Source organism: Anneissia japonica, unplaced genomic scaffold (assembly GCF_011630105.1).
Source record: "Anneissia japonica isolate Jap-2015-1 unplaced genomic scaffold, ASM1163010v1 scaffold352_len1594369_cov220, whole genome shotgun sequence".
In the NCBI taxonomy this organism is placed as follows: domain Eukaryota; kingdom Metazoa; phylum Echinodermata; class Crinoidea; order Comatulida; family Comatulidae; genus Anneissia; species Anneissia japonica.
The window spans coordinates 1335191-1335829 of record NW_022751928.1 but is presented as its reverse complement, the minus strand read 5'-3'; the positions used below and the strand labels follow the sequence as shown (position 1 = coordinate 1335829).

Sequence of the window (639 nt, the reverse complement as noted above, 5' to 3'; positions counted from 1 at the left end):
AGATGAACGTAGGGAACGGCCAGGCACATATTTGGGAAGAAGTTGATTAATGTATGCGGGTTGATTGAGAGTCAGTGACTTATAAGTCAGTAAAAGGATTTTATATTGAATTCTGGCATCAATTTGTTCATGTAAAATGGGAGTTATATGAGTGCGTCTGTTAGTAAATGTTAGTATGCGTGCAGCAGAGTTTTGTAGTCTTTGAAGCCTGTTAATTTGGATTTTAGGAATATTAAATAAAAGAGAGTTGCAATAGTCAAGTCGGGAGAAAATGAAAGCGTGAATAATCAGAGCCGTAGTTCGTTTTGATAAGTATTTTCTGATAAGTGCTATATTACGTAGATTAAAGTTAACAGATTTTATGAGTTTACCAATGTGATTTTGCATGGAAAGCTTGTCATCAAATGTGACGCCAAGGTTGGAAATGGTAGAGGAAGTTTTAATGATAGATGAGCCAATATGGAGTGAGTTGATGTTAATTATTGAGCTAGATTTATTAGTGCCGAAGATTATGAATTCAGTTTTATTTTCGTTTAGCATAAGCATGTTATTGGACAGCCAACTGTGGATGTCGTGGAGGCAGGTTTCGAGACGTGTTTGAATGAAATCAGAGTCAGAGGGATCAAAATCAATATAAAT

At 35.5% G+C, this 639-nt stretch overlaps 1 protein-coding gene across 1 annotated transcript in view; it reads right to left on the bottom strand.

The window, feature by feature from the left end:
• LOC117121957 (polymerase delta-interacting protein 2-like) overlaps nucleotides 1–639 on the bottom strand; it is a gene marked incomplete in the record, with an annotated part of 11020 nt that overhangs the window by 3873 nt on the left and 6508 nt on the right.